Consider the following 19178-nt stretch of genomic DNA (forward strand, 5'->3'; position numbering starts at 1 on the left):
ACCAACACTGGTGCACCTCAGAGGTGTGTGCTTAGCCCACTGCTCTGCTCTCTATATACCCATGACTGTGTGGCTAGGCATAGTTCAAATACCATCTATAAATTTGCTGACAGTACAACCATTGTTGATGGAATCTCAGGTGGTGATGAGAGGGTGTACAGAAGTGAGATATGTCAACTAGTGGAGTGGTGCCACAGCAACAACCTGGCACCCAATGTCAGTAAGACAAAAGAGCTGATTGTGGACTTCAGGAAGGGTAAGACGAAAGAACATATAACAATCGTCACAGAGGGATCTGAAATGGAGAGAGTGAGCAGTTTCAAGTTCCTGGGTGTCAAGATCTCTGAGGATCTAACCTGGTCCCAAAATATGGATGCAGTTATAAAGAAGGCAAGACAGTGGCTATACTTCATTAGGAGTCTGAAGAGATTTGGTATGTCAACAAATACACTCAAAAACTTCTATAGATGTACCATGGAGAACATTCTGATGTCTGCAATCACTGTCTGGTATGGGAGGCGGGGGCTACTGTATAGGACCAAAAGAAGCTGCAGAGGATTGTAAATCTAGTCAGCTCCATGTTGGGTACTGGCCTACAAAGTATCTAGGATATCTTCATGGAGCAGTGTCTCAGAAAGGCAGCGTCCATTATTAAGGACCTCCAGCACCCAGGGCATGCCCTTTTCTCACTGTTACCATCGGGTAGGAGGTACAGAACCCTGAAGGCACACACTCAGTGATTCAGGAACAGCTTCCACCCCTCTGCCATCTGATTCCTAAATGGACACTGAACCCTTGGACACTACCTCTCTTTCTTAAAACTATATATATAGTATTTCTGTTTTTGCAGGATTTTTAATCTATTCAATATACATATACTGTATAAAGTATACGGAATAAGATTTATTTATTATTATTACTTTATTTTTTCTTCTATATTATATATTGCATTGAATGCTGCTACTAAGTTAACAAATTTCACATCACATGCTGGTGACAATAAATCTGATTCTAATTCTGAAATTTACTTTGAAATTTGAAATTTCACTCTAACAGGAACATGTAGACTTTGATCTCTCACTAGCTCACCTTTGAAAGCCTCCCACTTGCCTATGGTCCAATCTCCTGCAGAAAACTTACACCTATCTCATACCATTAAAATATTCCTTGTCCCAATTTAGAACTTTAACAAGAGGACTGGTTCTGCCCTTTCCATAACTATATTAAAACTAATAGAGCTATGGTTACTAGTTCCATCTCAGTTACTTGCCCTCAACCCTCCCCCCCCCCCCCAAATTACCCAAACTTTGCCCTCTCCCTACTTGGGCCCTCTATTTATTGATGAAGGAAGCTTTCTGTACTCACTTAGAATTTTTACCCCATATATGCCCTTAATATGGCAGTTTCATTTCTATCAAGTTAACTCTTATTTTACTTCTTTCCTCCGCTCAATCTATCCTCATTAAGACATACTCTCTAATCTAGGCAGCATCTTGGTAAATCTTCTCTGCACCCTCTCTAAAGCTTATACATCCTTTCTATAAAGAGGTGACCATATCTGAACACAATACTCCAGTTGTGGTCTAACCAGGCTTTCACAGAGCTATAACGTTACCATGTTGCTCTAGAACTCAATCCCCCAGCTAATGAAGATCAACACCATACACCCTCTTAGCCACCCTATCAGTTTTCATGGCATCTTTTGAGGATTCTTTGGATGTGGATCCCAAGATCCCTATTTTCATCACATTGCTAAGAATCCCCCCATTAACCCTGTATTTCCTTTCAAGTTTGACCTTTCAAAGTACGTCACTTCACACTTTGCCACATTGAACTCCATCTGATGCTTTTTAGCCCAGCTTTGCATTCTATTGATATCCTAGTGTAACTTATGACAACCTTCTACACTATCCACAACACCACCAACGACCGTGTCATCTGCAAACTTAGTAACCGACCCTTCCACTTCCTTATCCATGTCATTTATAAAAGTCACAAAGAGCAGAGTCCCAAACCAGATCTCTGCAGAACAGTACTGTTTTTAGACCTCCAGACAAAACACACTCCATCTACTACCACCTCATACCTTCTGTGGGAAAGCCAATTCCAAATCCACACAGCCATTTCCCTAGATCCCATGCCTCATGACATTCTGATTGACCCTACCATGTGGAACCTTATCAAATACATTACTGAAATTGCATCCACCACACCACCTTCATCAATTTGTTTTGATTTATTCTCAAAGAACTTAGTCAGGATTGTGGAGTGCATCCTGCCACTCACAAAGCTGTGCTGACTATCCCTCATAAGGCTATGCTTTTCCAGATGTTTGTAAGAATCCTCTTTGGTAGTTTGCCCACTTCTGAAATAAGACTCACTAGTCCATAATTCCCGGACCATTCCCTGTTATATTTCAGGAACAAAGAAATAACACAATTTTCTGGTACTACTCCTGTGGCCAGTGAACATGCAAGGATCATTGCCGAAGGCACAGCAGTCTCTTTCTTCATTTCCCATAGTAGCCTGGGGTATATCCCATCCCGTTCCCAGGATGCTTTTTCAAAAGTTCCTCTTTATTAGCATTGACATGTTCCAGCATATTGTCCTGCTCTACACTGTAATCACACTCCTGAAGCACCTTCTTGTTGGAGAATACTGAAGTAAAATATTCATTAAGGGCTTCTCTACCTCCTCTGACTTCAGACACATTTCCCCTTTTATCCTCTATCTTAACTCTAGTCATCCTTTTGTTCCATACTTTGGTGTATGATGCTTCGTGGTTTTCCATAATCTCATGTCCCCTTCTTCCTCTCCTACTCACTTCTTAAGCTCCTTCCTGACTACCTAAAAACAATCCATAGCTCTGTATGATCTGTGCTTTCTAAACCTCTAGTATGCTTTTCTTCTTCTTCTTGACTAAATGTTTCGTAACCCTTGCCAACCATGGTTCCTTCACCCTGCCTCAATAAACAAACCCATCCAGAACCCCGTGCAAGTGATCCCTAAAAAAACTCAACATCTTTGTTGCACATTTCCCTGAGTACATCTGTTCACAATTTACGCTCCTATCTTCCTGTCTAATAACATTATACTGTAATTCACCCTCCCCCAAGTAAATACTTCCCCATACCATTTGCTCCTATCCCTGTCCTAGCTATGGTAAAGGTCAGAGAGTTGTGGTCACTGCCTACTGAATGCTCACCCACCAAGAGATTTGACGCCTGACGAGGTTCATTGCTTAATACCAAATCCAGTATGGCCTTTCCTCTCATCAGCGTGAATACGTTCTGTGGTAGGAATCTTTCCTACAAACAAATTCCGCTGCATCTAAACCTCTTGGACTAAGCAGATGCCTATTGATATTTGATAGGCAATAATCAAAATCAAAGTTGAAATCAGCCACGACAACAATCAAATTATTTTTGCACCTTTCCACTGATATTCTCCTCAGTTTCTCTGTTGCTGATAGAATGGGTGGGGAATAGGCTATAGGATACACCCAATGGAGTAATTGTTTCTTTCCTATTTCTGACATATACCCACACAGACTCAGTGGATGTTCCCTCCACAAGTTCCTCCCTTTCCGCAGCTGTGATACTATTCCTGATCTGCAGTGTCATTCCCCGCTTGATTAGCATCCCATCAATTACTTTAATTTTTAATTACCATCATAGAGTAATACAGCAGGTAAACAGACTACTTGGCCCAACTCTGACATATCAATCAAGATACACCTCAGTTGTAGGGCCCTGCAGTCTATCACTTGTGGTTAGTGGCCACCAGTTAAGGCTACTGAACAAAATGTGTGGTGGGCAGCAATAGGTGAAGCAGGGAGAAGAGACATTTGGAAGATTTCAACAGCTGGCATCACCCACTGGAAGTCTGTGCAATTGAAGTAGTGGCCTTTAAATTATATTGACCTCAGGCCAAGCAGAACTGGAAGCATCTTTTGTCTGGCTGTATAAATCAGTGGCCTGGTTTTATTGGGTTCAAATACTTTCTTCTGATGGTTGTGGCAGCTTTTATTGCAACTCATTTCCATTAATTGCCACTAGTCTCTCTGACAAGATGAGAGATCCTGAAGGTTGCTGTAACAAAGTATTTTAAAGAATAATAAGCTGTTTCAATGGTTTACAGTTAGGGATTAAACACTGAGAAATGTTGTAGTGTCATGTAATGTAAGGTAAAGGATGGTGGTCTTTAATGAACTATTCAATGTCTTGAGGTTGGCTTCCAACGTTGAATCTCCTGTTTTCCTTACTAAGAGTTCTATGCATGTGCCTAAGTTCACAGGGGTGAAAGGTGTTCCTGACTGGTTCCTTGGTGTTGCCATAGTTGGGTGGGCTACATGAACCGCCCCCACCAATCATCATTTCTGTGGCAAAGGATTTGTCCATTGCATTCTGGGATTCCACCACAACAAATTAGCTCATTGACTCTGTTTATCAAAGCCTACAAAAAGGTGAATATGCCTTTACAAAATGGTGTTCTCTGCTTCTGATCTGTCAGGAGGACTCAGGGAAATGGAAGAGGGAACCTTGAGTTTAGTACCATCCTTGCCCCACCCTACCACCTTCCCTACATCTAGTAAGTTTCCATTTGAAGTATTTTCTTGGCTTCCTATTGTTTGCTGAACTCAACCCTGCCTCTAATGTCCTTACAAATTCTTATGATAATTATCTCATGGTGTTTAGAAGGGAAAATATATTAATCATGCAAAATATTTTCACACATTTATCTTGATAAACATGTATCTTTAAGAACTGTGTTGAACGGAAAAGCCTTGCACCTTATTGGTATTTTTTATTAGTGTCACATGTACAAACATGCAGTGAAAAGCTTGTCTTACATACTGTTCAAAACAGATCAAGTCATTATGCAATGTTTTGAGAGAGAATAAGGTAAAAAAAAGTCACAAATAACGTAAGCAAAAACAGCTGAACTTGTGGCAAGACAATAATGGACAAGTAGCAAAACAAATGTAAATAATTAATTACTGTTCACCGGAGTTTTGTCAGAAAACATTTTCTGCTGTATTCCTAATCCCTGGCCATCTGATTAGATAACACCTGAAGAATAATTTGTGCACAAAAACACAACAAAAATATAGCAATAATATTTTAGTAATGTAAGTCTCTGAAGTAAGAGAAAACTAGATATCCCCAGCAAAACCTGCTTTTTACCCTAGAAGCTGATTTTGTATTCCACTGGACACATCTTTCGATAGTCTAGATGTGCCAACAATGACTGTGTAAATTTATTCACAGATTTCCTCACATAGCTTTACTAACCCATTCAAAAGTCTGGCTTTAAATGGATAAGAAAATTCAGTTTTCTGGTGATGGTGAAACGATAGCCTGGAACTGTCAATGTGTAACATGATCCACAGATTCCCAGCACTTTTATTTTATCCGTATGTCTTGCATTTTGCTCTTAGCAGCAGCAGACCATATCCCAGAAACCAAATCATCATCAGTTTCATCAGTTCTGTTGTAGATCTTTTACTCAAAGCATAAGCTTTTGCTGCTTAACTCACTGAATTCCTCTGGCAGATTATTAGTTTCCTTACATATCCATATGAGTATATTGAATTTTGTCTTTCCATTCAGTCAGGGAATGGTGCATTATCACTACTACATGGTGCATTTACACTACTGGTTAGAGCTGCATTTTTGGCAAGTAGGCAACAGATGACATTGGTATATCTTTAAAGCCCTATTGTATTATATATTAGCAACTGTCAAGTACTGAAGAATATGCAGGTGAGCCAGTGGCTTCAATTCATACATTAAACACTAGCAGATCCACATTAAAGAGCAATAAACATTCTGGCAATATAATTCTATGTCTGTTATTGTAATGGTTAGGGAGATGTTTAAACTTAATCACAACTTCTGAGAAAGTTATGGAAAACTGAGGACTTTTATTTGCATGAGGTTCATTTCCATATAATGAAGCTTAATTGATGTTTTAAGTAAATAGGATTAAAGAAGATTAGTAACAACTGAATTAAAACTTGCCACCAAAGCAAATGTGTTGTGCATTAACAATAATTCATTCAATTTGTATTCAAAATTTTTTGAACGTTGCATTAAACTTGAAGTACTGGGATATGTGATGGTTAGAGATGTGATTAGGCAGTAAGATTGACATCTGGTACTGCAGAAAAGTGTTGAGGTTAGCCTAAGAGCATTTCTCTTCATTGACCCCTTCATCAATGACAGGTCATAAACAAAAGTGATGGAAATACAGTAGACCATTGTTAGATTGAGTTAGCTAATTTGTAGCTACAGGATGTTCATACAGAACTCTTGAAAGATTCAGTACACCAGATATAATATGATAAACTATATAGCTCGCTTGCAGTTCAATAATTTGTCCATGCATTATTGAAAACTAATGCTGTATGATTTTGTAGGTGCATTACATCATGGAATAAAATAGTTAAGTATATGAAAATTTAATAAATAATGGATAAAACATTGCCAAGTTAGGAAGCATGTCACATGTCCAATTACGATGACATGCTGGGTTGAAGAGCTGCTTTGTATGATTTCAAAATAGGTTACTACTCATATAGAAATGAATTCACTTTCTCAAATATTTCAGTGACATTGGACTCAGTTGCAATGGTGCCTTAGATCTTTATTTGCATTTGCAATTGAGAAGGAGACTGGTTTACTGCTATGTTCTGTCTCATCTAGTTGGTAGCGCCTGCTGATGCACCATCAGAGCAGAACTTTGAACTGAAAACCTGATTCAATGGCAAAACAAAAACTGGTTTTCATGTGGTCCCTCTGTGAGCACAGCAACTTGTGGTTCACAAACTTGGATGGCCAATTTCCATGGCTGCAGCTGCAATTCATAACACTGGCTGAAATCCAGGACTGTACTTGGGTACTGCCACGTCACATGCAATTGGTATTTATAATTGTCATGTGTACTGAGGTAGAGTGAAATAAGAACTTTTGTTTGCTTGCCATCCAGCCAGATCATGCCATACATGAGGTACATGAGTCCAATGAGGTAGTAAAAAGAAAGACAGAATGCCGAATAAGTGTTGCAGCTGCAGAGAAGGTGCAGTGCAGGTAGACAAATAAAGTGCAATGGACCTGCTGAGATAGATTGGGAGTTCAGGAGTTCAGCTTTCGTGTATGAGAGGACCCTTGAAGAGTTTGATAACAGTGGGGTAGAAGCTGTCCCTGAGGCTGGTGGCAAGTGTTCTCAAGCTTTTGTATCTTCTGCCCAATGGAAGAAGAGAGAACATCCGGAGTGGGAGGAGTTCTTGATACTTCCCACTTGGAAATGAAGGTGTTGTCAATGGAGACGAGGCTGGTTTGCATAATAGACTGGGCTGTGTTCACACTCTCTTTATTTTATTGTGGTCCTGGGCTAAGCAGTTGCTGTACCAAGCCGTGATATATGGGATGCTTTCTGTGGTGTATTTGAAAACATAGGTAAGAGTCTATGGGGACACGTTGAATTTTTTTAGTCTTCTGAGGAAGTCGAGCAGCTGGAGCATCAATATGGCCTGACTAGGACAAGTTTTTGGTGACATTTGTACATAGGAATTTGAAACTCTCAGTCATCTCCACCTCAACACCATTCATACACTCAGGGTCACATACTCTACTCAACTTCCAAAAGTCAAGGACCATTTTATTGAAATAAAGTGAATTGATAACATGTCACTAGACTCTATATGTCCTTTCTTGTTTGAGATCTGGCCCACAATGGTAGTGCTATCTGAAAACTTGTAAATAGAGTTGGAGCTTAATTTGGCCTCTCAGTCAGGAGTGTATAGGCAGCATAGTAAGAGGTCAAAGATGAAACATTATGGTATATTGGGGTTGAAAGTATAAACTTAGATGACCAGAAAAGCTATTGTTCTGTTTGAGTGGACATTTTAGATATGTGTCTGCTCAAAGCAGAGCTTGCAATTCCCTTCATGTTTGGGTCAACACAATTGTTAGTTTTTTTATTACTGTTTCTAGAATATATTGTACACAAATTGATAGCAAGTTTTTTCATTAATGTTTCTCTAATACATTGTTCACAAATTGATAGCAATGTTTTCCCATGTAACAGGCACCAAATATAGAAAGATGTTACTGTGATCTGCTCGTCCAAACATGAGTAACTCAAGGTCAAGAATATAGAACCCTTTTGAACTCCTGTCTCTGAATAGTCTGGACCTCTGTATGATACACATGATTGAATCTCACATCATTATCCTATGCCCTTTTGTATCTTAAAACAGATAGCCTAATGAAAACAAATTAATACTGAGGCACATTTCCCTAATATTTCATTTAATCATACAGATCACTTGGCACTTGGTCAAATTCATTGAATGTTTAACACAACAGAGAAAAAAATGAATGCTGTTTGTGGCCTGGGGTGATTATAACTGCTGAAGTACCTTAAGTGAAACAGTATATATTAACAGCATCCATCTTTGTCATTCATTGCTGATTGAATCTGTTGATCTAAAAGATAGCATTGATTTTTAGTTACGATCAGTTATCTTTCAATTTTGACATATTCCCCAAGATTAGTTTTGGAGTTATTTTGAGGAAATGGCATTCTATGAATAGATCCTGATTATCTTGACAATGATTAATTTTATTGTTTGCAGCACACACATTACATGATTAAATAAAGGATCAACAGGGAAACACATAATGTAAACTACCTAAGGTACTGGTGGTTTTACTAATTTATCCATAGTACAAATGGTTAGCCCTTGTGTAGTTGTGCGGTAACTGAGAAGTTAGACTAAACCAATTATGAACATTTGACATTACTGGCACCATAAACTAAGCAATCTCTGTCTTCAATCAACTCTAAGATATCTGTAAATTAAATGAAAATCTATAGAGGCGACCCATTCTCAAAGAGTTCAAACCATAAAGTACCCTTTGATACAATTATAGGGACACATGATAGGTTCACTTTTATTACAGCGTATTGAAGATTTTATCATTTTTGTTGGGAGAGAGCATACTGCACTCATTGTTAGTGAAGTGGTTAAGTTCCTCTTCCAGTATTATTAGCCTTGGGCTGATGATCCACAGATAGGAGTTCAAATCTTCCCACTGCTACAGCGCAGTTTACATTCTATTAATTAAATTAACCCTCTGGAACAAAATGTTGTTAATAATTGTAAAAACTTCTTTAGCTTGCTAATGTTCATTAAGGAAGGAAATTTGTTTTCTTTAATTAGTCTGGTCTGTTTGAGACACTAGACTCAAAGTGATGTGGTTGACTTTGAGACTTAGCTGCCCTAAGAAAAGCAAGCAATTTAGTTTGAGGGACTGTTGGTGGTGGGTAACAAATTTTGGCCTTGATATCCAAAACAAAGCTATTTCAAGTCAATAAAATTTGGAAGTACATAGAAATCAAATCATTTTGAGCTGCTCTTGAAAGCAGACAATATTGTTGCAGTTGCATAAGGGAACTTATTTGCACCCTGAGTAATCACTAAAAAATAGCAAACTTTGACTTGGCAGAGATATTGTCTCACAAAACAAGAGAATTTTTAATCAAGCTAAGTTACAGTCATAGTTATACAGCATAGAAATCGGCTCTTTGGCACAACTGATGCCTGCTGATGAAGATTCCTATCCAAGCAAGTACCATTTGTCTGCATATTGCCCATATCCATCTAATCCTTTCCTATCTATATACCTGCCCAAAGGCCTTTTAGATGTTGATAATTTACCTTCTTCAAACACCTACTCTGGCACCTCATTCCATATAATGACCTCCCTCTGTGTAAAAAATGCCCCTCAAGTTCTTACAAAATCTTTCTCCTCTCACTTTAAACATTTTCTTTCTAGTTTTTGATTTCCCAACCCTGGGAAAAAGACTGAGTGCATTTGCTCTATCTAAGTCCTTCAGCATTTCAAAGAGGGTGCTGAAGTAGTGTAGCAGCCAACATGATGCTATTACAACTTGGAACATTCCAAATTTCAGAGTTCAATTCCAGCACTAAGGAGTTTGTATGCTCTCCCCACGGCCATGTGGGTTTCCTCTCACAGACCAAAGTAGGATAATTGATCATTGTAAATTAGGCTAGTCTGAATATATGGGCTGCTGTGTGTTGCTGGGCAGCATGGCACATTGGGCTGGAAGGGCCTGATCTGCGTGGTATTCTTAAATAAATAAAACAAAATTATTTTATATATGTTTTTGGGATATCAATCGATCAACCATCTCTAACAATAGTTCAGCTTGCTTATTTTCTTTTTTATGTGTGTAGGAGTGGAGCCACACCCTTCTCTACATCTCACAACTCTTACAATCTTTTGTTTACTGGCTCCCATTCACTCATTCAGCAGATAACCATGTCTACAACTTATCCTCATCTTCGTTTTCCCCTCTCAGAAACACCCCTCTCCTCAATTTTCCCTGCAGCATAGCAAGCTTCTTTTCTCCCCTTCCCGGTTTTGGCAAAGGCCATTGACATGAAGCATTAATGCTGAAGCTCTTCCCACACCTGCTGAGTGTGTTGAGCATTTTCTGCTTTTCTTTTACATTTCAAGTATCTGCAGTTTTTGAAAATATCAATCAGATCTAGTTAGACACATTCATGATTCAAAAAAAGTAAAATTTTCTGTCATAACTGTATTTGGCAGACAATATAAGATAATTTATTAGGTATGGTGTTACTGCATGAAAGAATTTTTATTCAAGCTAGGTTAATGGAACACACTTGAACAATGTGTTCTGAAGGCCTACGGGTCTTCAGAGAATTCACAACTCAGCTGGATTGATCCAGTGAGTGGCATATCTCCTGTAGGAAATACGCATCTGTGCAAGTAAATTTTAGTCTGCATTCAGGGCTGGAATACCTTCAGATTTTTTTTGGTGGTAACATTTTGTGGACAGTCTATACTGTGGATGCCCACAAGAAACTGAATCTCAGGGTAATATATAGTGACACTTATGTACTTTGATAATAAATTTACTTTGAACTTTGATTTTAAGTGACAGTATTAGCTCCCAAGGTCACAGGTATGATGATCAGATGTGAGTAAAAGACTGGACTATTGCATGTATTGCTTGTCCTTGTCCTGTTCCAGATTTACAATGCTATTATCTTGGACTAAGGTTACCTTTTGCGATCAACCTTACTTTACTTTTTTTTTGATCTGAGTCTTTTCCCTTTGTGCTCAAATTTGGAAAGCTCTAAACTTGGAATTCTTCTATACAAGAATCCTCCCCTTTTAGACTTAAGTCAGAAAAATATCCAGTTGTTGTCAAACTGTTACAACACCTAGTTCATTCATGTAAATCTTGTTTTAGTTTAATTTTAAAAGTCATGAAGTGGTGTAACCTATTACTACTATGACATCATAACGTTGTTGGTGATGTCATGAAGTTCTTGATTCAACAAGAGTTTCTTTGCTAGCAGGAGCTCCTAATTTCGCTTTTGGGCATAATACTGAACAGAAATACACCTTCCTTGGGAGACTGAAGAGAATTGAGATAAATAAATCAAATTAATTAATTATCATCATATTTTAAAAGTTCAATGGAACTGCAGTATTATTTCTTCTAATTTTACTGCTCAGTGTGCATCAGAATTTGTCACTAATTCAGAATTGTCAGTTGGATTAATCTTGATCTAATTCCAAGATCTGTATACCTTGACAACTGTTTTCTCAAGGTTTGTAGAAATAGAAGCTGGTAGCTCATTGAACACAAAGAAAATAATTTCTAAAGATTGGTCACCTCAGAAGTGAGCTCATAGGGATCACTGACTTGTTACAGCTACACTATAGCTAATGATATACTGCAAACGAGGATGCAAAATGTTTCCCAGGCACTATATATATAGTATATAAAATTATAAAGAGGCAAGACTGGACATCAGAGCACTGGAAAATTATGCTGAAGAGCTGGAGTAGTAAAGGAGAACCAAAAAAATGGCAGCTTTGTGGGCCAAAGGGCCTGTATTGTGCTGTAGGTGTTTTATGTTTCTATTTCTATGTTTCTATGAACTGAATAAATATTTTGCAAACAATGAAAATCTGCAGATATGCATCAGCCTTCACTGTGGAAGACGCCATCAGCATACCAGAAATTCAAGACTGTCATACAAAGGAGAAGGTGCTTAAAAAGAAGAAAATTCTAAAGGTAGTTAAGTTAACTGGAGCAGATAGACTACACCCCGGAGTTTTGAAAGAGTCTGCTGAAAAGATTGTGCTGGCATTAAGTAAAGATCTTTCAAAAATCACAAGGTTCTGGTATGGTTCCAGAGGACTGGAAAATAATAAATGTTACTTCAATCTTATGAAGGGAAGGGGGCAAAAGGCAGGAAATTATAGCCCTGTTAGTCTGATTTCAGTGGTTTGAAAGATGTTGGAGTCCATTATTAAGGATGAGGTTTTGGGGTACTTGAAGGCACATGAAAAATAGGCAGAAATCAACATAGTTCCCTTGAGGGGAAATCCTGTCTGACAAATCTGTTGGAATTCTTTGTGAAAATAACAGGCAGGATAGATAAGGAAGAGTCTGTAGATGTTGTTCACTTGGTTTTCCAGAAGGCCTTTGGCAGGGTGCCGCACATGAGGCCGCTAAATCAGATGAGAGACCATGGTATAACAGAGAAGATACTGGCATGGGCAAGAAGGCTGGCTGACCGGCAGAAGGCAAAGACTGAGAACAAAGGAAGCATTTTCTAGTTGGCTGCCAGAGATTATTGGTGTTACGCAGGGTTTGGTGTTGCGTCTGCAATTTTTCATGTTATGTGTTAATGATCTGGATAACAGAACTGATCACTTAGTGGTTATTTGAAGATCATACAAAGATAGGTGCAGGGGCAGGTAGTCTTAAGGAAGCAGGGAGTCTGCAGAAGGACTTGGGCAGATAAGGAGAATGGACATAGAAGTGGCAGATGGAATACTGTGTAAGGAAGTGTAAAGGCATGAACTTTGATAGAAGGAATAAAGGCATAGTCTACATTCTAAATGTGTAGCAAATTCAGAAATTGGAGTTGCAAATGGGCTTCTGAGTCCTCGCGCAAGATTCTCTAAAGGTTGACTAGTAAGGTGACTCTGTAATAAGGAAGGCAAACGCAATGTTAGCATTCATTCTGAGGGCATGAGAATATAAAAGCAAATTGTAATGCTGAGACTTAATAAGGTATTAGCTGGATTGCATATGGAACATCATGAGCAGTTCTGGGCCCCATATCTCAAAAAGGAAATGCCAGCATTGGTGAGGGTCAAGAGGAGGCTTATGAGAATAGAAGGGTTAATATTTGAGGAGCATTTGATGGCTCTGGGCCTGTACTCACTGGAGTTTAGAAGAATGAGGAGAGGCCTCATTGAACTCTTATTGAATATTGAAAGGCTTAGACAGAGTAGATGTGGGGGGGATGTTTCAATTAGTGGGAGAATCTTGGATTAGAGGGCACAGCCTGAGAATACAAAGACGTCCTTTAGAACAGAGATGAGGAGCAATTTATTTAGCCAGATACTGAATCTGTGGAATTCATTACCACAGATGGCTGTGGATGCCAAGTCACTGGGCATATTTAAAGTGGATATTGATAGGTTCTTGATTAGTTAGGGTGTCAAAGGTTATAGGGAGAAGGCAGGAGAATGGGATCGAGAGGGAAAATAAACAGGGGTGGCACAATAGCATAACAGTTAGTGTCTAGTACAGTATTACAACACCAGAGATCTAGGTTCAATTTCTGCTGCTGTCTGTAAGGAGTTTGTACGTTTTCAAGATTCATTTATTATCAAAGAATGTATAAATTATACAATCTTGAGATTTGCTTGCTCACAGGCAGCCGCAAAGCAGGAGACCTGAAAGATCCCAATTAAAAGAAAATAAAAGAGAATAAAAAAAATAAAAGAACAACACTCAATGTGCAAGAGAAAAAAAAATACAAATCATGTTTTCCCGTAACTGTGTCAGTTTCCTCTGTGTGCTCCTGTTTCCTCACACGTTCCAAAGATGTACCGGTTAGTAGGTCAATTAGTTACATGGTTGTAATTGGGCAGCGCAGGCTTTTGGGCTAGAACAGCCTGTTATTGTGGTGTAATTCTAAATGAAAACACTCAGCTATGATAAATGATGGAACAGACTCAATGGGCCAAATGGCCTAATTCTGCTCCTACGTCCTTCAGTCTTATGGTTTTGAGTTTTTGAAGTATTGTGTACAGTTCTGGTCACCCTGCTTTTGCAAGGCTGTCATTAAGCTGTAAAGAGTGCAGAAGGTATTCACGAGGATGAAACCAGGATTGCAGGGCTTGAGTTATAAAGAGATGCTAGAGAGCTAGGACTTATCTCTTCCCCCCCGGGATGTAAGCAGCTGAGTGGAAAGCTTATAGAGATATATAACATCAGGAAAAGGATGATGGTAAATGGTCACAGTCTTTTTGCAGGGAATGGGAGTCTAAAATTAATGAACAAAGGTTTAAGGTGAGAAGGGAACAATTTAAAGGGGCAAATTGTTAACATAGAGTATGGTTGGTAAGTTAACACTGAAAGCTGTAAAGATGGGTGCAGTTACAATATTTAACAGATACTTAGACATGGATAGAAATACTTCGGGGGATATAAGCCAAACTGAATCTAGCTAGAAGAGGTATCTTAGTTGGCATGAAAAAGTTGGGCCAAAGGCTTTGTGTCTATGCTCTACAGCTCTATGACTCTTAATGCTGAGGTCAGACAATCTCAGTTACAAACAGAATAAAATGGGAGATAATCAGCTTCAGTAAATACTCAATCCCTGCCCCTCCCTTTTAATTACACCCCATAATAGATCATACTTTTCAACCTTACTTCATGACCCTGCCCCCATGGTATACTCCCCTGGTTAAACTGAATGGCTTCAAGCACAATGGTAATGAATACGGGGAAGATGGGAGCTGTCTTCTTTGTTTGCATTCCTGCGAGGAACTCTGTTTAAAACTTGGCTGAAAAGTTTCTCAAAGAAGTGTTGTGTTTGTTAGATAGTGGTCAAAGAGCAGACTAGATGGGCTGCATGGTTTTCATCTCTTCAGTGCATCAATGTAGATAACCTAATTGTAGCCAGAGCTACTAGTGGCTTGTAGGTTGTTATGTTCTTGATTTAAAGCTCTTGACATGAAGCACCTATGACAAGACCATTCAATGGGAACTCATGCCATGAGATGACTGCCCAATTTGTAGATTTTTATTCAGAATGGGTATACAAAGTTTATCATACAGAGTTTGTTAAGTGTGTCCAGGATGGATTCCTGTCACAGTATGTTGACAGCCTGACTAGGGAGAATGCCATACTAGATCTAGTATTAGGTAACGGACTGGGTCAGGTCACAGATCAGTCAGTGGGTGAGCATCTGGGGGACAGTGATCACCGCTCCCTGGCCTTTAGCATTATCATGGAAAAGGATAGAATCAGAGAGGACAGGAACATTTTTAATTAAGGAAGGGCAAATTATGAAGCTATAAGGCTAGAACTTGCGGGTGTGAATTGGGTTGATGTTTTTGCAGGGAAATGTACTATGGACATATGGACGATGTTTAAGGATCTCTTGCAGGATGTTAGGGATAAATTTGTCCCGGTGAGGAAGATCAAGAATGGTAGGGTGAAGGAACCACGGGTGACAAGTGAAGTGGAAAATCTAGTCAGGTGGAAGAAGGCAGCATACCTGGGGTTTAGGAAGCAAGGATCAGATGGGTCTATTGAGGAATATAGGGTAGCAAGAAAGGAGCTTAAGAAGGGGCTGAGAAGAGCAAGAAAGGGGCATGAGAAGGCCTTGGCAAGTAGGGTAAAGGAAAACCCCATGGCATTTGTCAATTATGTGAAGAACAAAAGGATGACAGGAGTGAAGGTAGAACCGATTAGAGATAAAAGTGGGAAGATGTGCCTGGAGGCTGTGGAAGTGAGCGAGGTCCTCGATGAGTACTTCTCTTCAGTATTCACCAATGAGAGGGAAATTGATGATGATGAGGACAATATGAGTGAGGTTGATGTTCTGAAGGATGTTGATATTAAGGGACAGGAGGTGTTGGAGTTGTTAAAGTACATTAGGACGGATAAGTCCCTGGGGCCTGACGGAATATTCCCCAGGCTGCTCCACAAGGTGAGGGAAGAGATTGCTGAGCCTCTGGCTAGGATGTTTATGTCCTCGTTGTCCATGGGAACGGTACCAGAGGATTGGAGGGAGGCGAATGTTGTTCCCTTGTTCAAAAAAGGTAGTAGGGATAGTCCGGGTAATTGTAGACCAGTGAGCCTTACGTCTGTGGTGGGAAAGCTGTTGGAAAAGATTCTTAGAGATAGGATCTATGGGCATTTAGAGAATCAGGGACAGTCAGCATGGCTTTGTGAAGGGCAGATCATGTCTAACAAGCCTGATAGAGTTCTTTGAGGAGGTGACCAGGTATATAGATGAGGGCAGTGCAGTGGATGTGATCTACATGGATTTTAGTAAGGCATTTGACAAGGTTCCACACTGTATGCTTATTCAGAAAGTCAGAAGGCATGGGATCCAGGGAAGTTTGGCCAGGTGGATTCAGAATTGGCTTGCCTGCAATTGGCAGAGGGTCGTGGTGGAGGGAGTACATTCAGATTGGAGGGTTGTGACTAGTGATGTCCCCCAAGGATCTGTTCTGGGACCTCTACTTTTTGTGATTTTTATTAACGACCTGGATGTGAGGATAGAAGGGTGGGTTGGCAAGTTTGCAGATAACACAATGGTTGGTGGTGTTGTAGATCGTGTAGAGGATTGTCAAAGATTGCAGAGAGACATTGATAGGATGCAGAAGTGGGCTGAGAAGTGGCAGATGGAGTTCAACCCAGAGAAGTGTGAGGTGGTACACTTTGGAAGGACAAACTCCAAGGCAGAGTACAAAGTAAATGGCAGGATACTTGGTAGTGTGGAGGAGCAGAGGGATCTGGGGGTACATGTTCACAGATCCCTGAAAGTTGCCTCACAGGTAGATAGGGTAGTTAAGAAAGCTTATGGGGTGTTAGCTTTCATAAGTCGAGGGATAGAGTTTAAGAGACGCGATGTAATGATACAGCTCTATAAAACTCTAGTTAGGCCACACTTGGAGTACTGCGTCCAGTTCTGGTCGCCTCACTATAGGAAGGATGTGGAAGCATTGGAAAGGGTACAGAGGAGATTTACCAGGACGCTGCCTGGTTTAGAGAGTATGGATTATGATCAGAGATTAAGGGAGCTAGGGCTTTACTCTCTGGAGAGAAGGAGGATGGGAGGAGACATGATAGAGGTGTACAAGATATTAAGAGGAATAGACAGAGTGGACAGCCAGCGCCTCTTCCCTAGGGCTCCACTGCTCAGTACAAGAGGACATGGCTTTAAGGTAAAGGGAGGGAAGTTCAAGGGGGATATTAGAGGAAGGTTTTTCACTCAGAGGGTAGTTGGTGCATGGAATACACTGCCTGAGTCAGTGGTGGAGGCAGATACACTAGTGAAGTTTAAGAGACTACTAGACAGGTATATGGAGGAATTTAAGGTGGGGGGTTATATGGGAGTCAGGGTTTGAGGGTCGGCACAACATTGTGGGCCGAAGGGCCTGTAATGTGCTGTACTATTTTATGTTCTATATATTCCAAAGTTTTTTTTTGCCACTTCTATTTGTCAATATAACATTTTGTACCAGTAATTTGGATGACAACAGTCAGACGCAAATTTTCATTGTAAATTGGAACTAAATTGGTTCATCCATTGTATATTAGTTAAATTAATGCAACCAGGATGATCTTAACAGCTTTATCTGCTTTCAATTATGGCACAAATAAATTATATATTAGCTCAATGCAGATAATAGAATTATGTGTGGTAGAAGAAACTTCATAATCAGTGAAAGGAATCACATTATCTTTTGAATTTTTATTTGTTATCTCCTTCACATGAGAAATAAAACACTTAAATGACATTTCTGAGAGCAAGGATCTAGACTTGAAATGCTGTTCCATCACCACCTCGCAGGTGCACCCCACCCTGTGTTTGGTAACGTCAAGGCAGGTTGTATTGGAAACTTGCTAATGGTGCTTATTTTCAGAGCTAAATATTTCATGTAGAAATGTTGGATTTTTTTAAAGCATTTGCACTTCAAAATATCACTGATTGTCATACAATTGAAATCTAACAAGCCAGAATCTCCAAGAAGAAGAGATGCACAAAAGGAGTGTTTTTTTAGCTATCAATATGTTATTACAGTCTCTTCATGGCCTGAATTTTGTGACTAATGACAGTGAAACTATGGTCATTTATAGTTATTAAACTGTAAAGTTATTGAATGTGTTCAAGGCTGTAATGGACAGATTTTTAGTGGATGAGGTTGGGTGGGGTGGTCAAAGATCACATATTACACGCAAGAAAGTGAAACTGAGGCCAAATCAGATCAGCCTTATTGTCAGATAGAGCAGCCTATGAAAGTATGGTCTTTGTTCTTATGAAGATGAAAACAATTTTGAGGTAACAGTGCAAATGTAGTTTGACAAAGAAATTTAGAAGTTTATGATAGTGATCCTGTGCCCCTGCAGAGGGGATATTTATTTGTCAACCTAAGGAAATCAAACACCTGATGAAGTGGAGCTGCTGACATGCCTTCTTCATGATTGCATCCATGGTCATCATCTTCCTGAAAATACGCGCATTTTAACATGGTAAAGGCTGGAAGGTGCACTAAAGAAAAGGATGGTGGATGTAGATTCAGGAACATGTTTCTAAAGTAATTGATTATATTATTGACCAGCAAGTAGTTGGTATGTCTTTGAAAGAGCTAGTATAGTGACAGTGGGTTGAATGGACCACATTCCTGCCATATGTTTATGTACTTCTTTACAATGCAACTAAACTCTCCTTTATTCCTTTTATGTGCAATAAACCTAGGTCATACTCTGGCTGTAGACTTCAGGTGACTGCTTGAGATTTTACAAGATCAAAAGTACTTCAATAGTTAATGCAGACTAGTATGAAATAAATAAACTAACATCTGTTCTGCTTCGAAGATTCCATCTCTTTCCATTGCTTTTTTACTTGAAGAAAGATATTTATTTTCCAGTCCAGAATTCTTTAGAAGATCTCCTTGCTATGTTGGCTTAATTTTGAAACAATCTCTGATAACACCCTGTTGACTTAGTTATGTTTGTAGAACATGCCTTTACAGGCATTTGTTCAGTCTAGAGGAGCGTGTCT

This window comes from Hemitrygon akajei, chromosome 4, assembly GCF_048418815.1.
Source record: "Hemitrygon akajei chromosome 4, sHemAka1.3, whole genome shotgun sequence".
Taxonomy (NCBI): domain Eukaryota; kingdom Metazoa; phylum Chordata; class Chondrichthyes; order Myliobatiformes; family Dasyatidae; genus Hemitrygon; species Hemitrygon akajei.